A 23704-nucleotide genomic window follows, 5' to 3' on the forward strand; every position below is an offset into this window, starting at 1 on the left:
GTGCTAGACATTTTTTTTCCAGTTAAGGTTTATTGGAACTCTGTGGTCTAATTTACAATGCTCAAATCTTCCAGCAGTCAAGGAAAATCTTTGCACCTGATATTTTTGTAATTTGGAGCTTCCGGCAAAGGGAGGCAGCTTCCATCCAGACGTGCCCCTTGGGGTTTTGGACTCCCTGGGGTTTTAATGACCCTGACATAACTAGTAGGTACATTGCTTTTATTTTTTGTTTTGTTTCTGTTTTTTTGGTTGTTGTTTTGTTTTGAAGACAAGGTGTTAGAAACCACAAACATTTTTTTGTTTAATTTTTGTTGAAAGAGGGTAAGATTTAACTGGGTTGGAGATATACACTATCCATTGGGGTGGGAAAAATTACTTTAAAGTTTTTTAATATAATATATATATATATATATATATGTATAGATATATAGAGACATATATACTACTGTATTTGAGGAAGATCTGATTATTGTTATAGTAACCTCTAAATACCTGATCAAGTATTTCAAAATGATTTGCTCAGTGGTCTGTTTAAAATTGTAATTTGAGTTTTTCTTTATAATGAAAATTCCCTGTAAATATTTCCTCTATGTCTGTATTTAGAAAGTGTTATTTTTGAAAATTAATTATACACGAGTAGACCTGTATGTTTATGTTACCTGAAAGATTGATTATAGTAGGTCTATTTATACATTAGACTAAGCATTGAGGGGATGAATATCCTTGTCTGAAGTTTCCAAATCACATCAAAGAAATAGAGCAAAAAATATATATGTAATTAACAATGATACAAAAATATTGGTCACTTTTTACATTTCATAAAGAATCATGGCTACAGATTTTTTTAAAGTATTATTACTATTTTTAATTTCAGGCAGTTTTTTTTTATTGGAGTATAGTTAATTTACAGTGTTGTGTGAGTTACAAGTGTAGCAGAGTAACATTTTTTTGGTAATACAGTTTATTACAAAATATTGAGTATCGTTCTTTGTACTATACATAGGTCCTTGTTGTTTATCTATTTTATATATAGTAGTATGTATATGTTACTCCCAACTTCATAATTTATTCCTCCCCCCCACATTTCCCCTTTGGTAACCATAAGTTTGTTTTCCCCTTTGGTAACCATAAGTTTGTTTTCTTTATCTGTGAGTTGGTTTCTGTTTGGTAAATAAGTTCATGTGTATCATTTTTTCTTTTTTTAAGTTCCACACTCTAGTGATATCATATGGTATTTGTCTTTCTCTGTCTGACTTAACTTTACTTAGTATGATTAACTCTAGTTCCATCCATGTTGCTGAAAATGGCATTATTTCATCTTTTTCATGTCTGAGTAGTGTTCCGTTTTATATATTTATATATATATATATATATATATATATATATATATATATATATATATATATATATATATATATACGACATCTTCTTTGTCCATTCATCTGTCGATAGATATTCAGGCTGCTTCCATGTCCTGGCTATTGTAAATAGTGCTGCAGTGAACACTGGGGTGCATGCATCTTTTTGAATTATGGTTTTCTCCAGATATGTGCCCAGAAGTGGGATTGCTGGATCATATGGTAGTTCTATTTTTAGTTGTTTAAGGAACCTCCATACTGTTCTGCATAGTGGCTGTACCATTTTACATTCCCACCAACCGTGTAAGAGGGTTCCCTTTTCTCCACACCCTCTCCAGCATGTATTGTTTGTAGACCTTTTGATTATGGCCATTCTCACTGGTGCGAGGTGGTTCCTCATTGTAGTTTTGATTTACCTTTCTCTAATAATTAGCGATTTGAGCATCCTTTCATGTGCCTGTTGGCCATCTCTATGTCTTCTTGGGAGAAATGTCTATTTAGACCTTCTGCAATTTTTTTCATTGAGTTTTTCTTTTTATATTGAGCTGTGTGAGCTGTTTGTATATTTTAGAGTTTAATCCCTCATGGGTTCCATCGTTTGCAAATATTTTTTCCCATTCTGTAGGCTCTTTTCGTTTTGTTTATGGTTTCCTTTGCTGTGCAAAAGATTTTCAGTTTAACTAAGTCCCATTTGTTAATTTTTGTTTCCATTTTCATTGCTCTAGGAGGTGGTTCCAAAAAGATTTTGCTACAATTTATGTCAAAGTGTCTTCTGCCTATGTTTTCCTCTAGGAGTTTTATAGTATCCATTCTTACATTTAGGTCTTTAACTCATTTTAAGATTATTTTTGCGTATGATGTTAAAGAATGTTCAATTTCATTCTTTTACATGTAGCTGTCCAGTTTTCCCAGCACCACGTATTGAAGAGGCTGTCTTTTCTCTACTGCATATTCTTGCCTTTGTTGTCATAGATTAATTGACCATAGGTGGTTGGGTCTACTTCGGGGCTCTCTTTCCTGTTCCATTGATCTATATTTCTGTTTTGTGCCAGTACCATGTTGTTTTCACGACTGTAACTTTGTAGCATGGTCTGAAGTCACGAAGTCTGTTACCTCCAGCTTGGTTTTTCTTTCTTAAAGTTGGTGTGGCTAATAGGGGTCTTTGTGTTTTCATACAAATTAAAAATTTTTTTGTTCTAGTTCTGTGAAAAATGCCATTGGTCATTTGATAGGGATTGCGTCGAATCTGTGGATTGTCTTGGGTTATATGATCATTTTAACAATATTGATTCTTCCAGTCCAAGAACATGGTATATCATTCCAACTGTTTGTGTCATGTTTAATTTCTTTAATCAGCATCTTATGGTGTTCAGAGTACAGTTCTTTTGTCTCCTTAGGTAAGTTTGTTCTTAGGTATTTTATTTCTTTTGATGTGATGGTAAATAGGATTGTTTCCTTAATTTTTCTTTCTGATCTTTTGTTGGCTTTAAGTGGGCTTTAAGGCTTCAGTTCCCCCCTATACTCCTGGTCTAACCACACACCTGGGGGGGCCTTCAGGCAGATTTTTTTAAAGCTATTTGAATGTATGTTCAAGGGCAGCAACAAATCTCTCATCCTTGGATTTAATACATCTTTTTATTGCATTATAGATGAATTTACTTTATAAGATAGTTACTTACCTTTGCTGTGATAGGTTCACCAGTTCTTTTATAATAAGTTTGGTTCAGCTCAGCATCTAAATTCTACAAAATTAGTCTTGCTCATTTCCATTTAGATGAGCGCCTGATTAAAGTACAATGGCACTCTGACTTCTTAATATAAACCTTTACATTTTTTTATAGGAAAGTTTTACACAGTTTAACACAATAAAATTTGATGCCATTCAAGCACTATATATTTGTCTTAGTTCATGTTTTCATTATGATGTGCTTGAGTTCTAAGGTTTGTGTAAGTGTATAAAGATTTCTAGTAACATTTTCCCCAGAATAGTATTTTAATTTTTATCAGGAACTTGAACATTAATAGTTAGTATATGAGGAGAAACATGTGAAGAATAAAGAGGTGAATAAAGATGAAAAATTAAAAATTGAGGATAATAATGAGGATGTGAACTAAAACCCTGGCTGCATTGTCTTCTATGAATAATTTTCCAGACTTTACTGAGTATATCCATGTTTTCTCATTCTTCTCAAACATTGGAAGGGCTTTCTTTCTTTTAAATCTCTCAGTAATTATTCTTGTTATCCTCTACTAGTGACTTATGAAAGAAATTTCTCCTGCCGTTACTTGATTTTCTCTGTTTCATTAATCTCTTCCTGTGTATTGGATCATCACATCAACATTCAAATATGCTCTAGAATCTCTTACCTCAAATAGAAAAAAAAAAAAAAAGACAGTAAAAATATTAGTTAGATCTCTGAAATAAATGTCTGGTCCAGAAAATAACTTACTGATATGAATTCTGGCACAGACATCACCTTCTTAAGTCCAGAGAAATGTCTTTCTTTGATTTTTTCCTCCTCTAACACATTACTGTGCATTGTCTTATTGGAACAAGCTACTAAATCTCTCCAACCCTTCAACGTGTCATTGAATTCATATTCTGCAACTTCCTGTCCCAATAATGTTAATCTCACCATTTCTTTTATCCCTTGTTTGATTATATAGAAAGTAAAGATAATATCTGTAGCAGACATAAGTGGTTGCCTACCTCACTTTCAATCTCCCTACTTGGTTATTTTGTTCATGTTTTTAATTCTCTCCCATAGGACTCACTGTTAAATCCTGCGTACTCTAAGCTGATCATTAAAATCTTTTTCTCTTTGCCAGTGATAGATCTAGGGATGATTATGAAACTTTGATCCTACCCTAAAGATAAAAAATATATTTTAATCATGGTTAAATTTGTATTCATCTTCATTTACATTTGGAGAAGTCTGCTGGAAAGAGCCTGGGGAAAGTTTCCCCTTTAAAAAAGAAAACTCACACAAGAAGAGTTACCCACATTTTCTACTACACGTTCTCATGTTTACACACAGAGTCATAACCATTTTACTCTCATGAAGGGAGGAAGGCTGAGAACAAAGGTGCTGAGGAGGGCAGGTCAGAAAATAACGCAAAAAGCTGGGTTCTTGATGACATCATTCAGCCACTGAATTAAACAACCCTGGGGGTGCCTGACCTTTAGAGTCTTTGCTATATGAGGTAATACATTTTTCTTACTGAATTGGGATTTTCTATTTTTTTCAGGCAAAAGAATCTTATATAGTGTAGTACTTACCCACAAGTCTGGTGAGATGATTTAATAAGTTAATTCACATATACCACATAGCAGAGAGCTTGGGACATAAAATACTTAAAAATGGAAATTATTACAATTGAATTTTCCCCTCTTCCTCTCCTTCTTCTCCTTCTTCTTCTCATAGTATTAGTATTAGTAATAATTAGTACTGTTTTATTTTACGATTTCATGCGGTCTAAGTAAATTTAATTTCCCCAATAGCAGTACCATGCATCTTTATGAAAGAAAACAAGAAACAATATCAAGCAATTAGATAAACACATAACATTTTCTGTAGTTTAAGAATCATCTTTTGGCTTACAAGATTTTCAGATGTAGGGGATTTTAAATGCCTACTCCGTTCTTCATTACCTGCTGAGTTATCCATGACCTAAATATATGCCTCATCCTTATATTTTTACCATTAGACTCATATGCCTCCTTCAGGGGTGATGCATTCTACTCAATAATGACAGATAATGATATAAAATTTAAGCAAATAGTAATGTTATAAATGGACCTTAATCATTTCAAATCTTATGTTTCTCACTCAGAAAGGACCAAGCTTTCCAAAATAGTAGTGGACCAGATGGAAGAAATGTAATATTCAAAGGCAAATCTATATATGTTACTTCAGATATATCAAGTAAAGGTAAAAATGGATATTTGTTTCTAAAGAGAGATAAAAGACCTTGCTAATTTTCATTAAGTACTTAGTCTTAATGAATTTCACTTAAATCCTAAGTAATTTTTAAATAGATCTTTATTGGAGTATAATTGCTTCACAATACTGTGTTAGTTTCTGCTGTACAACAAAGTGAATCAGCCATATGCATACATATATCCCCATATCCCTCTTGAGCCTCCCTCCCATCCTCCCTATCCCACCCCTCTAGGTCATCGCAAAGCACCGAGCTGATCTCCCTGTGCTGTGCTGCTTCTTCCCGCTAGCTAACTGTTTTACATTTGGTAATGTATGTATGTCAATGCTACTCTCAGTTCGCCCCAGCTTTCCCTTCCCACCCAATATCCTCAAGTCCATTCTCTATGTCTACATCTTTATTCCTGCCCTGCCACTAGGTTCATCAGTACCATTTTTTTTTTTTTTAGATTGCATATATGGAATCTATTCCATATATGCGTTAGCATACGTATTTGTTTTTCTTTATCTGACTTACTTCACTCTGTATGACAGACTCTAGGTCCATCCACCTCACTACAAATAACTCAGTTTCGTTTCCTTTTATGACTGAGTAATATTCCATTGTATATAGGTGCCACATCTTCTTTATCCATCTAGGTTAGTTCTATGTCCTGGTTATTGTAAATAGTGCTGCAGTGAACACTGTGGTACATGTCTCTTTTTTGAATTATGCTTTTCTCAGGGTATATGCCCAGTAGTGGGATTGCTGGGTCATATGGTAGTTCTAGTTTTAGTTTTTTAAGGAACCTCCACACTGTTCTCCATAGTTGTATCAACTTACATTCCCACCAACAGTGCAGGAGGGTTCCCTTTTCACCACACCCTTTCCAGCATTTATTGTTTCTAGATTTTTTGATAATGGCCATTCTGACCGGTGTGAGGTATCACCTCACTGTAGTTTTGACTTGCATTTCTCTAATAATTAGTGATGTTGAGCATCTTTTTGTGTGCCTCTTGGCCATCTGTATGTCTTCTGGGACCTAATTAAACTTAAAAGCTTTTGCACAGCAAAGGAAACCATAAATAAGATGAAAAGACAACCCTCAGAATGGGAGAGAAAATATTTGCCAGTGAAACAATAGATAAAGGATCAATCTCCTAAATATACAAACAGCTCGTGCAGCTCAATATCAAAAAAAACAAACAATCCAATTAAAAAATGGGCGGAAGACGTAGACATTTCACCAGAGACATAAGTAATTTTTTGATTGACTTGAATGCCAGCTTTATATTCAGAGTGGTCAAGTTCAAATAATTTTTGGGAGAACTGAGCACACATGCAACAAAATGTGAGGACATTAATCGAAATTTAAGGACTATAAACTTTCCAAATAACTCTAACATAAAATCAGTGAAAAAATTTAAGCAATATATAATAGTGACATAACTGTTGCTTCAGTCTTCTTGTAAATTAAATATAAATAACACCGATAATTAAATTTTCTTATATGGGTTTAATAAAAAATGGTTCTTGAAAATTAAAAAAGAGAAAAATTAAGTACATAATTACATTGGAGTCAAAGTACATTTTATTGTTGTTGTTGTGATAACAGTTGCTAATTTTCAACAATACAGGACTTGTTGCCTAACTATAGTTTTCTTTGTTCCAAATAGATTTTTCAAAGCAAAAATATGACATAAATTTTGCCCATAAGATGATTAGACAAAACTGGCATTGGGATGGAAAATCATGTGTTTCAAGACCCTTCACACCAAGAGATATTTAGGCATTATTACTTAGATTAATTGAGCTTTTATTAAAGCTAGTTTTCTAGTATTCACACTTCAAAATACAGATGGAAATAAAATATATAGTTCTCAATTTGGCAGGAGTGTACTATACAATTTATAATAAAGTTGATTTATATTAATTGCTAGAAAATTTATGGGCAACAGATTTATTTTAATGGAGTCATTTATTGTCCTAATTTGTTTTATTGATATTAGGATCCGGACATCTTGCTGTTTTAAAAGGATACTCAAGCACAGGGAGATCAGCTCCGTGCTTTGTGACCACCTAGAGGGGTGGGATAGGGACGGGGGAAGGGAGAGGCAAGAGGGAGGGCATCTGGGGCTATATGTATATGTATAGCTGATTCACTTTGATATACAGCAGAAACTAACACAACACTGTAAAGGAATTATACTCCAATAAAGATGTTAAAAAAAAAAAAGTTAACAAACAGCAAATTAAAAATGGATGATTTTTTAATCCATTTACAATCAATTAAATAGTACATTTTGTTTTCTTTTCTTTTTTCTCCTTATGATTGTTGTTTTTCATTGTCGCCCCTATGTCCTTATGCTAATAAATAAAGTTGGTTTCTGCTAAATACAGTATTGAAAATCAAGAAGGAAATACACTATTCTCTTATTCTCCTTTAATTTGAAAATATGTGTATTGGCACCACTATATTGCTTTCAGTTAACGTTAATTTGTGTGTACTTTACATTTTTTTATCAGTCTTGCTAAGGGTTTCTCTTAGTTTCCTGTTGCTGCTGTAACAAATTAACACAATCTTAGTGACTTAAAACACCACAAATTTATTATTTTACAGTTCTGGAGATCACAGTTCAAAATAGGTCCAACTAAGCTACAGTTAAAATGTTTACAGGACCCCATTCCTTCTGCACATTCTGGGAATCCATTTTCTTGCCTTTCTCAGCTTCTAGAGGCTCTCCCCAATCCTCAGCCACTGGCCCCCTTCCATACTTACAGCCTGAAATGAAATCATTCTCACTTTGCTTCCACTGTCACATCTCCTTTTCTGACTCCGACACTTCTGCTTCCCTCGTCTACTCTTTTTCAAAATAAGGACCTTTGTGATTACACTGGCTCACCAGGGTAATTCAGGAAACCCTATGGAGATCCTAACTTAACTGCATCTGCAATGTCTCTTTGCCATGTAAGGGAACATATTCCCAGGTTCTGGGAAATAACACTTTTACAACTTGGGAGGGGGTATTATTCTACTACTACAGAGTTTATCAATTTTATTAAACTTTCAAAGATTAAAGCTTATGGCTTTGTTATTTTTCTCTATTTTATATCTTTGATCTTTGTTCTCATCATTCTACTTTTTATCCTTCTTCTTCCTCTGGGTTTTAAATTTTCCTTTTTCCTTTTTAGAATCTTGAGATGGAGGCTTAGCTTATTGATTTTTTAAACTTTCATATTTAAATGATAAAGTATATCCAAAGACTGTTTTGCCTCAATCATATAAGTTTTGATAAGGGAAATTTCTATTTCCATACTGTCAATAATATATTTTAAATTCCCATTGCATTTTTTTAAAGAAGTGTTAATTTAGACACGTACTGCTAATTCTCAAACACATAAGATTATCTCATTATTCTTCGCGAAAACATTTATTCATTTATGTATGTTCACAGAACATATGATCCTTTGTGACTTATTGAGACTTGTTTTATAGCCCCAAAGACTATGTATTTTAGCTGCCAGATGTAGTATTCTATAAATTTCTGTTAGGTAAGTTAGATAATAATATAGTTTAAAACTTTTATATCTAGAACAGATATAGCAGAGGAGAAGGGGTTGAGAGGTGGGCAAAATGGGTAAAAGGGATCGACTCTGTGGTGATGGATGATAACTACACTTTTGATGATGATCCCGTTGTGTATTGAATTACAGTGTTGCACACCGGAAACTTTTATAATGGTATACATCAATTTTACTTCAATAAAAAATAAAGCTTTTATAGCATTACTGATTTTTTTGTTTTTAATTATGAGAAAATCCTATTTGAAATAGCTGTGGTTCATTGTATATTTTTCTGTAGCTCCTGTTAATTCTGTCAATGTTTTAAATGTATGTTGCTTTGTGTTATTACTGGTTATTTTCTAAATTCAGCTTTTTAATCTTTCACTTTTCAAAGTGACTTAAATTATGCCCATTAGCCATTATTGTAAGTAAAATACCATGTATTGTTGTTTTGTCCTTTGTACTTTAGTTGTCACTCATTCTCCTTCTATTATGTGTTATGTATCCGCAGTGTAGTTTTTTCTTTAAAGAGTTAGTAACTATTTAATATATTTTATAAATATTATTTTATAGTTAAATTCACAATTTCCCTTTCCGGTGATCTTCATTTCTTCCTGCAGATACGTACATCAGTAAATTTGTGCTCATTTTTGTTTGTTTGTTTTGGTTTGGTTTGGTTTTCTTTGTCTTATCTGAAGCGCTATCAACAGTATTCCTTGCAGTCTGGTTCAGCTAGCAACAAATTCTGCCTGTTCTTGTTTATTTGAAAATTTCATTATTTAACCTTAATTTTGGGACAAAATTATTAGTAGATATAAAATTTGGGGGTTACACATTTTTCCTATAATTTCATTAAATATATGATTTTATTATCTCTGGCTTCACTTGTTTCTGATGATGTTAGCTCTCATTCTTCTTATTGTTGTGCCAGAATATAATGTATCTTTTTATTTTCTGGTTAAATATTATTTTCATTTATGATGTTTGACTATGATGTGACTTTCTTTGAATGTATTCTATTTGTGTCTTGCAGAATTTTTTAAAAATAAGTTTTTGTTTTTAGAAAAGATTTTAGATTTATAGAAAAAATTGAAAGGGTAATACAGACAGTTCCCATATACCCAGCCCCGAGTTACATTCTGCACCCATCCTGGATTCCCCTGACCTCTTAAATGATTTTTTTAAATTTGTTTATATTAATATTTACTATTTGAGCTGTAAAGCTCTATGGAATTTTACAAATGCTTAGTGTCATGTATCTGCAATGAAAGTATACAGCATTGTTTTGAAACGCTGAACATATTCCCTGTGTTTCATCATCATTTCTAGCCCTTCTTTAATCTACTGGCCATTACTGATTTACCATGCCTATAGGTTCTGTCATTTCCAGATGTCATATAAGTGGAATAATTCAGTATGTAGACTTCTGCTACTGGCTTCTTTCATTTTACCCTATACATTTAATATTCATCCATATCCTTTCATGGCATTTTAGTTCATTTATTTTTCTTCATTGAATAATATTGCACTGTTTGAATGTACCACACTTTGTTTATCCATTCATCTATTTCTCTCTTGATTGTCTTTGTCCCTTGTGAAATACCAGTTGACTGCATTTCTGTGCATCTCCTTCTGGGCTGTTTATATGGTTTAATTGATCTATGTGTCTATTCTTGAGCCAATATCATGCTCTCTTGATTACTGTAGCTTTATAGTAATTCTTGAAATCAGGAATTGTTAGCACTACAGCTATGCTGTTAATCTTCTATTATTGTTTTGGCAATTTTAGGTCTTTCTCCTTTCCACATTAACTTGATATTAGTGTGTCAATATCAAGAAAATAGCTCACTGGATTTTTGATTGGAATTGCATGGAATATATAGATACAGTTAAGAAGAATAAACATCTTAATAATATTGATTTTTCCAGTCAGTATACACAGAATAACTCTTGATTTATTTAATCTTTGGTTTCTTTTATCAGCATTTTATAGTTTTGCACATATAGTTCCTATACATATTTTGTTAGATTTATATTTAAGTACTTCATCTTTATGGTACAATATACATGGTATGTTTTTTTTTGTTTTTAATATTAACTAGAAATTTATTTTATTTATTTATTTTATTTATTTTTGGCTGTGGTGGGTTTTTGTTTCTGTGCGAGGGCTTTCTCTAGTTGCGGCAAGCGGGGGCCACTCTTCATCGCGGTGCGCGGGCCTCTCACTATCGCGGCCTCTCTTGTTGCAGGGCACAGGCTCCAGACGCGCAGGCTCAGTAGTTGTGGCTCACGGGCCCAGTTGCTCCGCGGCACGTGGGATCTTCCCAGACCAGGGCTCGAACCCGTGTCCCCTGCATTGGCAGGCAGATTCTCAACCACTGCACCACCAGGGAAGCCCAACATGGTATGTTTTAATTTCAAATTTCATTGACTTATTAAATGTATGTGTGTTTATATTTATATGTACGGTATATATACAAAATACATATATATGTATGTACAGCATATACACAAGAATATATACTAAACCATGAATCCTGTGACCTTGTTATAGTCCTTTATTATTTCCATAATTTTCCAAAATTATATTTTTCTGCAGAGACAATCATGTCATCTGCAAGTATAGACAGCTTTATTTAATCCTTTCCAAGCCAAATACTTTCTCTTTTTTTTTCTTTCTTGTTTTAACGTACTAGCTAAAAATCTCAGTAAAACGGAGAGTAGGAAGAGTAAAAGAGAATATCTTTCCTTTTTTCTGGATTTTAGTGAGAAAGTTTTCAACTTCTTAACATGATATATAAATATTTTTATTTCACGTAATGCTTGTGTCTGGTTTTGGTATTATGGTAATGCTGACCTCATAGAATGAGTTTCCTCAGCTTCTGTTTTCTGGAAGGGAATGTGGTAATTGGCACCGTTTCTTTTGATTTGGTAAAATTCACCGGTGACTATCTGAACTGAAGGTTTCTTTTTTGGAAGGTTTTTGATTATTGATACAATTTTTTTTTAATAGATATGGGCCTGATCAGATGACCTGTCTCTCCTTGTGTAACTTTTAAGCATTTGTGTCTGTGAAAAAATCATTCTGTTTCATCTAAATTATAGAGTTCTGCTTGTTGTTCTTTACTGCCTTTTTAACATTCATGAAACAGGTCAGGATGACGTCTCTTTAATTTCTGATATTGGTAATTATTTTTTCTTTTCTTTTCTTTTTCTGTTAACCTGGCTAGAGGTTTATCAGTTTTGCTGGTCTTTTCAAAGAAGTTTTTGGTTTCATTGATTTTCTCTACTAAAGTTTTCAGTTTCAATAACTTATGCTCACATATGTATTATTTCTTTTTACTTTCTGCTTACACTAATATTAAATTGTTCTTCATTCTCTAGTTTCCTGAGGTGGAGCTCAGATTACTGATTATAGATCTTTCTTCTTTCTGAATATATGCACTTAATTTTCCTCTCAGCACTGCTTTCTCTGTATCTACAATTTTTTTTAAATTTTTATTTCTATATAATTGCTTTTTAAAATTCCTCTTGAGACTCTTCTCTGTGATCCACATGAGTTTGAGAAAAATGTATATTTTATTGTTGTTGAGTGGAGTATTCTATAAATGCCAATTATATTAGTTTGATTGCTATTACTGTCCAGGTCAAGTCTATCCTTACTGATTCTGTACCTACTTGATCTATCAGTTTTTGCTTCACATATATTGAAAGCTTGATGTCAGATTCCACAACTTTAGGAGTTTTATGTCTTTTTGGAGAATTGATACTTTTATTAATATGTAATGTCCCACCTTTTCCTTGGTAGTTTTAATTAAAAAATTTTTTTTTTAACATTTTTTTTTTTTTTAAACATCTTTATTGAAGTATAATTGCCTTACAATAGTGTGTTAGCTTCTGCTTTATAACAAAGTGAATCAGTTATACATATACAATATGTTCCCATTTCTCTTCCCTCTTGCATCTCCCTCCCTCCCACCCTCCCCATCCCACCCCTCTAGGTGGTCACAAGCTGATCTCCCTGTGCTATGCGGCTGCTTCCCACCAGCTATCTATTTTACATTTGGTAGTGTCTATATGTCAATGACACTCTCTCACTTCGTCTCAGCTTACCCCCACTGGAATGGTTTTGACCCAGAAAGAATGTCACCAATAAACAGTCTCAGTGTGAAACAAGATAGAGAACAACCCCTCAGGGAGCTCACTGTAAGGCTGGAGGCAAGGCCCCTCCTACACTTTTCTTCACTCCCACATGGAGCAAAAGACTCAGTTATGTGTTTAGTCCAAATCTTGTAAAGCAGCACTGGCTGTAGGGGCTAACCCTGCCCTTTGTTTCCAGGTGTCCCAAGCTGATTCTTAAATCAGCTTTGTTGAAATTAATATGCCTACTCCAAAGTTTTTAGTTTAGTATTAACTTAATATGCCTTTCTTATTCCCTTTACATTTTTTGAATTATTGGAATTTATTTTTAGAATAGTTTTGAGCTTGCAGAAAACTTGAGCAGCATGTTCAGAGTTCCCATATACTCCCCCTCCCACTCCTTCCCTTGCCCTCATTATTAACATCTTGCCTTGGTGTGGTAAGCACGTTAAAATTGAACCTACATTGATACATTGTTATAAAATAAAGTCAGTTATTTTAAGGGCTCACATTCTTTGTGATCTACAGTTCTGTGGGTTTTGTCAAAGGCATGATGTTATGTACCCACCATTACCACCACATCATGTGGAATAGTTTTACTGCCCTAAAAATCCTGTCTGCTCTAGCTGTTCATCCTTCCCTCCTCCCCTCCCCAATCCCTGGCAGATTGTTCTTTTTTTCACTGTGAATATGATAAATTCCAGATTTTCTCCAAATATATTATGGCAGATTATACTCCAACACATGGAAGGGAAGTATTATCACAGTAGTTTTTTTTCAAATATAATCAGACTGGGTTTATGCCTCTCCTACAAAGATTGATAATAATAAAAGTATATTGTCTCTAACACTTGTTCACCTGAGTTTGGATTATATAAGAACTACTGAAATAGGCCACCAATCTTCCAACTCTTGTGCTAGAAAGAGCCTCTTTTTTTTTTTTTTTTTTTTTGTCTAAACCATACTAGCCTCTAATGAATTCAGCCAATTAAAGGAACTAAAGGTTTCTTTTCTCATTGTTCCTATGATCTATGTACTCTGTGTGCCTACAAGATGCCAGTATTAAGAGTTCATTCCTTGCATATTCTCTGTCCATCACCACTGCCGTATGCTATGAGGAAGTGCTTCTTCTCCACCCCTCACTTGGGTTACAGAAGGATTAGTCTGTATAACCACTTACTCTAGGCTAAGTGAGGTCTTTGAGTGCCTCATAAGGCCTCTTTAGCCATAGTTCTTGATGCTCTGGACTTATTGGCATGTTCATAGGAGTTTTTGTGGAAATGTAGTTACCTGGAAGTGCTGAGGTGTTTGTTCGCTTGTTTGAAACTTGAGTAACGTAAACACCTTGTTCTTCTGCTTAATCCCCAAGGATTGACATGGGATGGTTCAATTTCTCCTTTTAGTATATTCAGTAGACTAACGCAGCAATGTGCTGTGTTCTCCTTCAATAGTCCTTGTTGCTCCCATTTACTACCCACATGGTAAGAAAGCTGTCCTACATGTTTATCTCAAACTTACATGGAGAAATTTGAGAAGAGTCAATTAGTAGAACCATCCATAATGTCAACTACTCGTAAGGGTCTATAGAGGCAAACATAGATACATATATCCATGTCTGTCTGTCTATCTATCTATCTATCTATCTATATCTCCTCTGGAAATTTTTTTCCGTGATACATTAGTTGGTGGGAACGAATTTTTCATAGAATATGTAAAGGCCATTCTGTGTGTACATGTTTGTATATATTTCATAATTTTCCATGTATATGTAGATAGAAATCTACACACCAAAGTTCTACTTCATTTATGTAATTATTAAGGTTATTTTTATAATGAAATGTTAAGATTTCAAAGAATTTTTATCTCCTAATTTTCTCCCAAATATTAATTGAATTACATAGGGGAACATGTAATCTAAATTCCTAAATAGTTATATCAATATTGATGCTGATTTTCAACGCTTTTTTCATCAAGTGTATATATTAATAAGATGTGTGAAATTTTTTAATTCTAGTAATAGCTTTAGGTATAGATTTTTTTTTTTGATCTCTATGTGTGTGGTGTGTTTTATTATATATTAGTCTCTTAAATCAAATAGAAAACAAAAAGTGGAGCTACAAACCAAAGTTACAACAGGATTAGCTTTTCTCATCGCCCGTCTATCTACTTTTGCCAGAGGTCTTTATTTCTTCATAAGGCTTTGAGCTACTGTGCAGGGTCCTTGACTCCAACCTGAAGAACTCCCTGTGGCAGGCGGGTCTGGTGGTTAAGAACTCTTGATTAACTGGGAATGTCTTGATTTCTCCCTCATTTTCGAAGGAAAGTTTTGCTAGATATAGGATTCTTGGTTGATGGTTTCTTTCCTTCAACACTTGAAGTACATTGAGCCATGCCATCTGGCCTCCGAGGCTCCTGATGAGAAATCTGCTCATGACCTTCCTGGCAAATCTTCTCTCAGCTTCATAGAACTTTCATAATGTACCTTATCGTGTCTTATGCAGCAGAACATTTTGTATAGTATCGTGAAGTCAGTTAAGTTGTAACATTATTTTGAGACCAGAATTTAAGGAAAAGGAATTGAATATTTCAAGTGTAGACATTATGAGGTCTTTAAAATTATTACAGATTTTCAAACGAGAAATAAAAAGGCCACTGAAGTATCCTACAGATTTTAATTTATAACAAAGTGAATACCAATATCTAATAACACACGTAAAGAAAAATTTCTTTGGGATCCTTTTTCCTAAGTGTAAAGGGGCCTTGAACTCAAGAAGTGAGAAAACCCCTGTGGTTTACCCCCAGCTGTGATGCGTCCATTTCTTGCTCTGACCTCAGAGTGCACCACTGTGATGTACTTCACAGAGCCCTGTAAAAGGGGCAGCTGGGCCCAGGTTTTTGGTCCTTAGAGCCCAGGAAGCTGCTTTTGGTGACCTGACGGCCTTGGACCTACAGTTAGCTTGTTTTTTCCTTGTTTCTGCCATTTTGTTGATTTATTTTTCTCTTTTCTCTACTCTTTTTTATCTTTCTCATTTTTCTTTCTTCTTTGCCTTTTTCTCATTTTTCTCTCTTTATCATTTCTTTTAGTTTTAAATTTTTTCTTCTCAAGTTTTTGGTGTTTCTTTTCCATTTCTTCTGCTTTCTTTTCTTCCTTTCTTCTTTTTCTCATTTGTATCTTAATTTTAGTTAGTATTGCTAGATTAGTACAGTTAGCATAGTCAGTACTGTTGTTATAGTTAGCATAGCTGGTGTAGTTAATACTTGATTAGCATAGTTAGTGTAGTTAGTGCTAGTTAGCGCTGTTGGTACAGTTAGCGTAGTTAGCGTTGTTAGTAGAGACAGCACACTTAGCACTGTTAGTACAGTTAGCATTGTTAGTTAGCGTAGTTAGCGTTCTAGGTAGTGCTGTCAGTCAGTGTAGTTAGCAGGTCACCATGATGCAGGGCCTCACAGCCAACTCTGCTGACAAGGAGGCTCATATTGATGGCTTTGAGATCCTCCGCACCATTGGTGAAGGCACCTTCGGTAAAGTGAAGTTGGCGCGGCACATTCTGACCGGGACACAGGTGGCTCTCAAGGTGATTAAGAAAAGGCGTCAGAGCGTCGCAAGTGTCCAGGCACTTTTCCGGGAAGTGTGCGGTATGAAGCTCCTGAATCACCCCAATATTGTAAAACTGCTGGGGGCGATTAACACAGAGGAGGCATTTATTCTGGTGATGGAGTACCTCAGTGGGGGGGACATGTACCACTATTTGAAGATCCATGGCCGTATGACAGAGGTGGAGGCCCGAGGCCCATTCCAGCAGCTGCTCTCCGCCCTGCAGCACTGCCACCAGAGGGGCATCGTGCATCGGGACCTGAAGCCAGAGAACATCCTCTTTGATTCCAACATGAATATCAAACTTACAGACTTTGGCTTCAGCAACAAGTGTGATGACTCTGGACAAATGGACACAATCTGCGGCACACCCCCTTACTGTGCCCCGGAAATCTTCCTGGGGCAGAGCTACAGCGGCCCTGCGGTGGACGTGTGGAGCCTGGGAGTAGTGCTCTACGCCATGGTAACTGGGTGCCAGCCCTTTTGGGGAAAAGACTACCAGGAGCTGCGGAAGCAAGTCCTAAAAGGGAAATACCACATCCCACCTTATCTGTCTTTGGAGATAAGGGATCTATTACAAAAAATGATTGCCCTCAACCCCAGTGACAGAGGCACCTTACCTGACCTCATGAGTCATGCTTGGTTAAACATGGGCCAGAAGGAGCCACTCCAGCCACCCTGTGAAGAGGACCTGAAGGTGACAACGGTGACGACTCCGGGCTTGACTTGCGACCAGATCCAGGATGCTGGAACAGGCAGTGTGAGCGCCAAGAAACCCCAGGTAGGGGCCTCCATCGTAACTGTGAGGCCCTTCTGTCGCGGGGACCTCAGCGGCAGTGAACTTGAGCCTTCTCAAAGCCCTGTGGTGTCCCCCCTGAAAAGCAGGTGGCTCTACCAGGGAGAAAACGTGCAGCTGCAGGAAGACCAGCAGGCGGAGCAGAAGACCGGTGAGTCTGCCTGTCCCCCACCCAGCCTGGAGGCGAGGACTGCCACCCCCAGCCCAGCCCCCCAGTGTGGCACTGGGACATCCCCCTCCACCAGCAGCAGGATTGGAGCCCCAGAGGGAACCAGCTGCCCCCCGGGTGTGTCCAACACTGGAGGGTCCTCCCACACTGGGCAGCCTGAGAGTGTGTCCTCATCCACTCCCTCTGGCCACAGCCAGAAAAAGCAAGGGGTGGCTAGGAGAATCTGGAACTTTGTTTTGAAACATCTTTGTTGCAAGCTGCCCAGCAAGAGGCGTCATAATAAAGTGAGCCCATGTGAACCCCATGCATGACCGAGGCAGGAAGGTCAGGCCGCCGTGCTCCCTGGGGCCCGGTCCAGTGGAAGATGAGGGTGTTCTCTGCGCGGCCTTCAGAAGCATCGTATCCAAGACCCTGGCCAGCTCAGAGGATGGTCCGGAGCAGCCCGGGCGACCGAAAGCGAGGCCACCGTGGCTGCAGGTCTGCCCCTCAACCCCCACCTGGGTGAAACTTCAGAGACTGGACTGTCATTCCTGGGTCACGTCTCCCCTCCCCCACTCTTCTGTCTTCCGTGTTGGTGGGGGAGGGGGATAGTTCTTGTTCCAAGGACTCCTTGGTTCTTCCAATTCTAGTTAATAAACTTGATGCTCGGGCTTCCCTGGTGGCGCAGTGGTTGAGAATCTGCCCGCCAATGCAGGGGACACGGGTTCGAGCCCTGGTCTGGGAAGATCCCATGTGCCGCGGAGCAGCTGGGCCCGTGAGCCACAATTACTGAGCCTGTGCATCTGGAGCCTGTGCTCCGCAACAAGAGAGGCCGCGACAGTGAGAGGCCCGCGCACCGCGATGAAGAGTGGCCCCCGCTTGCCACAACTAGAGAAAGCCCTAGCACAGAAACTAAGACCCAACACAGCCATAAATAGATAAATAAATACTTTTAAAAAAAAACAAAAAAAACTTGATGCTCCAGAAAGATGTATCACACCCTGCTTTGCATCTGCTGTGATGTATAGTGCTCAAGGAGACACCTAGAAAGACAGAAGCTGAGAGATTGGAGTGTGGATGCACAAATAGAGTTACTGGGAATGGGAGAAGTACAATTTAAACTCAGTTACTGGGGCGCACACTTCCACTCCAGCACAATGCAGTGCTTTACATGTTTACATGGCCCCAAGGTATTATAGGACACATTCCCATTAGCTCTGTTGCTTCTGGGCCGTGCTCAGGAACTAGGTCAATACAGATGCTCCTGGGTGGGGATCCAGCGTCCACACTGCTCAGTTCCATCCTTTTCCATAAGCCCGAGCTCACCCCCAGCCTCCTCCCCACAAACAGGTGGAGGTCAGCTCATGACTCTCACAATCCTCAGGTTCTTCCAACCTGCTTTCATCCTTGGGGAAAACCAGCCAATTGTTGGCTTGTCTTTCCCAAAGTTATCATCCTCTTTATTTCTAATGTGGAACACCTACCTCTTTATTCAATTTCAGATTTTATAAAATACTGGAAAAGTCTTTGGCTTTAAGCTGCTTTTTTCTGCTTTCCTACAACAAATGTCCATTGAGAAAGAAAACAGAAAATCATTATCTAATTGAAATTGTAGGAGCAAATATATGTAGAAAAAATATATATACCTTAATACTGTCCCATTTGTATACGTATTTCTGATCAGTGCCATTTGTATAGCTTCACTATTAATTGTCAATTCCTTTGGGGTAACCTGGAGTCCCTACTGACATGCAAACATTCTCTGAGAAAACAGCACTGCTATTACCACTTAACTATGCTTTAAGGTAAATTAATTTGTCAGCTTTGTTGGTATGACCACTGACAGTCACTAGACTGCAGCTCGTTAAGATTGGTTATAAAATGTGTTTTGCTGGAGGGTGGGGGAGAGGAAGTTTCTGAGCCCAGTTGATATTCTCAGACTAATTCACAGTGTGGTCTTGGGGGCTGTTCCTGTCTCTGGAATAGAAGCGGCCAGAGAGTGAAGAATTACAAGAACATTTACTTCCTTCATTTCCTCTTTAGTTCTAAATATATCTCAATGTCCAAAAATAAAAGGCTATGTAATATATTTCCAGTTTTTCTTTATGAATAGGATCAGTAAATAATTAATAAAAGCAAATTAAAAGTGAACTTGTCACAAAGGGAACAATCCTTTGTCTGACATTAGTGAACAGCCTGGTTTTTAATATAAAATATTTTATAAAAGAAAATTATGCTGAGTTGCACTCAGGGTAATTAACTTTTCAGATGCAATAGCTTTAAACTATTTATGTTGCTTGAGAATAATTACTTGTAAGCAATTTGTTTCAATTTTATAAACTAGGGCCAGTTATTATAGGTATTACAGAAGCAGTAATTGCTATTCAGCAGGGTGACGCTTTGCTCTGTCCTCTCAGCGACTCCTGGTTGGAGATACGGGGGCACAGGACGGTAGGGAATTTGTAGCTGCTTTGCTTTTAACATCATTGTGTTAAGGCTGCAAGAGACTAGCTTATAAAGTATGAGAGTCAGGCAAAGAGTTTGAACCTACACTATAAAATCCTGTAGTTCTACCCTCTTTACAATATCTGGCAAATCATTCATTTCACTAGGTTTATAGAGAGCCATTTAGTAAAATGAAATGGGTATCCTATGGGTAAAGATCTAATGTCTAGTGCAATCTAGGGCATTATAGTGCTACCTTCCAGCTCTTCTCTCCCAGTGTCTTATACTGGAGTTAGTGATGTGCACATATCTATTCATAGTTCCTCATTCCAATGAACTGTAAGGTCTTGAAATTGAAGGCATGACTTAGCAAAACTTTTTTCAAGGAGCAGGCACACAGAATATGAGTGCTGATTACATTTCATAATTAAATTCATTTTTTTTCTAATATAAACATTGAATTTCTCCTTAGCTTTCATACTAAGAAGACCTTGCAACTCACAAGATTTGACAAATAACTCACCTCTTTGATTACATGTTTATTTGCATATTACTTTTTACCTGATATGAGAAAGAACACAGCTAAATACAGTTGTACTGGGAGTTTTGTACACGTGTGGAGGGATGAGAGAGAAAGGGTGTCGCTAACAATGGATTCTGACAGCAAGAGGGAGGCAGGAGGTCCTTAAGGACAATCCCTATGATTAGTTAGTGGTGGAGCTGAGGGGGGTCTGTATTCCAGTGATGTTTGTTTTGGTTCTGTTTTTATCCTCATAATTGTGTATCTGAGCAGCAACCCCCTGATTGGTTTTGTATTGGTTATTAATTATTTACTAATTATTAATTATTAATACAACCTCTGTATATATTTTGTAAAATTTATCTATATTTTATAAAACATATTTTATGTTATTTATTAGATAAAACTTTTTGTAATCTTGTAAAAAACATTAGCAAGGGTTAAAATGATCATCCAATTTTTTTTCTCTATAGTAAATATAACAGGGACTTTTGGAAGAAAGAACCATTTTAATGTGTGTAATCTTCCTAAACTGTATATGTGGGAATCCATATGAAAATGCCAGGCTGGCCAAACCTACTAGATACATAAATACATACTCGTTAAAATGTTGAATGATGGTTCAAAATCATGGCTCAGTTTGGAACCATGACTAGAAAGAGCTAGGAGAATGGCAGTTAGATAAATACTTAGTATTTCTAAAGGGATGTGGGACACAGTACCTCTTAAACATGGCATGCCCAAGAGTCACATGAAAAGGAATTGTAGTAAAGGGGTTTTGACTTTTCAATTCTCATTCAAGATTATAAACCAACTCTGGAATCATATGTGAACCATACCTAATCCTTGCTTGTTGCTCAACCTATTGTGTCTAACTCTGAGAAGCAGATTTCAGAGGGACAAAGGGAAAGAAGTTTGCAACACTAGGCCTATGAATTAAGCCCTGCTTAGTTCTCCTCTTTGATTTTACTGTGTACTGATATAGTATACGTCAAAGCATTTTATATAATCTGCACACCAAAGAATTCACACTGAAATGTGGTTATGGCACTAAAACTATCTTGCCAAAAGCCATTCTCCACAGAAGAGGAGTGAATGTGTGTTCCCAAACTTAACTTAAAGTGATAACTTGATAAAATCCTTTGAATATCGGATGTGACTGGTGTGTAAACTAGATAGTGTCCTATTCAAAGATGCTTCAGGGTGTTTCCTGAAATAGATGTACTTATTTGGATTGGCTATATTTTCTGTCACTCCCTGTCTGAATTACAGGAAGCGCCTCATCATTAGGTGACCTGATTTGACCCCAGTTCCTCTCCCACAACTTCTCTATATGGTAGCCAGAATTGTCATTAACAAACAGAAGTTCAGTCTTTCTAAATTAGCTCCCATTTCACTCTGAATATAAACCAAACTCTTCAAAATGACTTAAAAGCCCCACATGATTACCCCTCCCTTAGTTCTCAGACATCTCACATCACTGAGATGCAGCGGGAGCTCCGGTTCACCTTCTGCTTCTCCGGTGACACTAGCTTCATAGCTTTCTCCAAACATACCAGACAAGTTCCACATTTAGGATTTTGCTCTGACTCTGAATGGGTCAATTTTCCCCAAATAGCTTCATGGGTGAAGTCCCTCACTTCTTCAAATTTTTGGCTCAACTATCACCAAAAGGAGGTCTACCCATACCAGCCTAAGTAAAAGTAGAATCCACCCCCAGGCCCCGCCTACAATTGAAAACCCTTTCCTTGTTCTTTCATTCCATAAGGCTCATGGCCTTTTAATGTAAAATATCATTTATGTGTCCATGTTTATCATTATCTGCTGCCCCATCGCTTCTAGAATATAAGCTCCACAAAGGCAGGCATCTTTGTTTGATTCACTAAAGTATCTTTGGAAAGTGAAATAAAACCTGGCTCATTGTGGGCCATCAATACATTTTTTTTTTTAAGTTGAATTAAATGAAAAGGAGACAGGAACAAATCATGTTTTGGCCTACATGTAAATGATAGCATTAAATTGTCAATTGTCCTTGGAAATAATTGGAGAAAAGTTAGAAAATCTTTTTTTTCCCCCCTTTAAAAATCAGCAAATTGTATAGAATTGAGAATTTACCTTGGAGCAATTTAGAATCCATGTGTTGTTTGAATTTTGACTAAGCAATGTCTTTAAGTTCACCAAATTAATCAAGCAAACAAACCTGAGTCTAAATGCAGACTTCCTTACGAAGTACATATTAAATGATCTTACAAGTATAGGAGGGAACTGCTCCCAGGAGTGGGGTTGACAGGTGTCAGAAGCTAATAAAGGTTTGAATATTAAAATAAATAGAATTAAATTAAATTAAGCCTTAATGATCATGAACAATGAAGTAAGTTTCCAATGCTATATATCAGAAAGACCTTCCTAAGAAAAAATGTCATTTGATTAGTTTCAATAAGCTTTATTATGCTCAACAAATCAAGGGATGATCTACTTAATTTTTCATATTAAAAGTTTGCTCTCCAATAGGAGAGCTCAGGAACTGTGGGGTCTATCATATATATTACTTTCCTTAAATTTCCTTTCTCTTGCATGCACTTTTTTAGTAAATTAATGGCAGGGTACAGCTGGATGCTTCTGGAGATGTTAATCTTTGATATCATTGAAGTGTGGACCTAATAAGAAATTAGACCTCTTGACCCAAAATGGGCTTAAGATGTGCATAATTGTAAACATTTGGATGTAATGAGGGGCTGGATTTGGGAGGTGAGCAATAGACCAGAAAGCAGTAAGTATGGCCTTCTGGGGTGAAATAACTGACAAATGATAGATTGGTCTATATTGTGTAACCTAGAGAAAGAGAGCAGAGCAGAGTAACTAGAGCACAGGCTCTGCCTGGAACCAGACAGACTGGATTCAGAGCAAGCTCTAGCATTTATTCAAATTCTGCCCCATAATTTCCTACTGTCTCAGCCTCTGGAGCTGTAATCTCTTCCTCCTTAACTCAGTAAAGTGAGTGGGTCTGCTCACATTCTTCTGCTTCTGAAAATTGTTCCAGCCAGAAAGTTTAGGTGATTGTAGAGCTAATAATGTTTATTTCCTTTCTGCCAAGGAGTATCACATCACGTTCCCAATGTTTTGGAGTCAATAGTTTGATTTTGCCCAGTTCTCCTGTTGTTTGAAGTCAAAAGTTAAGTCTATTCTTTGTTATTTTATCATGGCTTGAAGAGGAATT

General features: G+C 36.6%; 1 long non-coding RNA gene across 3 annotated transcripts in view; it reads left to right on the forward strand.

Moving 5' to 3' along the window:
- The window catches only part of LOC309621723, a 281097-nt gene that overhangs the window by 68115 nt on the left and 189278 nt on the right, over positions 1-23704 (forward strand). For all 3 annotated transcript variants that reach the window (XR_014240208.1, XR_014240209.1, XR_014240210.1), the window contains exon 4: positions 11093-11247. This is a non-coding gene — a long non-coding RNA (uncharacterized lncRNA). The remainder of the gene's footprint in view (positions 1-11092; positions 11248-23704) is intronic.

This window comes from Balaenoptera borealis (genome assembly GCF_965194805.1).
Source record: "Balaenoptera borealis genome assembly, contig: HAP1_SCAFFOLD_942, whole genome shotgun sequence".
Classification (NCBI taxonomy): domain Eukaryota; kingdom Metazoa; phylum Chordata; class Mammalia; order Artiodactyla; family Balaenopteridae; genus Balaenoptera; species Balaenoptera borealis.